Source organism: Ipomoea triloba, chromosome 16 (genome assembly GCF_003576645.1).
Source record: "Ipomoea triloba cultivar NCNSP0323 chromosome 16, ASM357664v1".
NCBI lineage: Eukaryota > Viridiplantae > Streptophyta > Magnoliopsida > Solanales > Convolvulaceae > Ipomoea > Ipomoea triloba.
Window position 1 is genome coordinate 13686207 of NC_044931.1, and position 237 is coordinate 13686443.

Here is a 237-nt window from a genome sequence, read left to right on the forward strand (position 1 = left end):
AGTCTGTCTGCCTTTGAGTGAGTTAGGTTGGGATAACCTAAGTCTCATTTCGATCTTCTGATCCTTATGATTCCGGCAGTCTGCATGTCTTTGAGTGAGTTAGGTTGAGATAACCTAAGTCTCATTTCGATCTTCGGATCCTTATGAGTCCGGCAGTCTGCCTGCCTTTTATTGAGTTAGGTTGAGATAACCTAAGTCTCATTTCGATCTTCGGATCCTTATGAGTCCGGCAGTCTG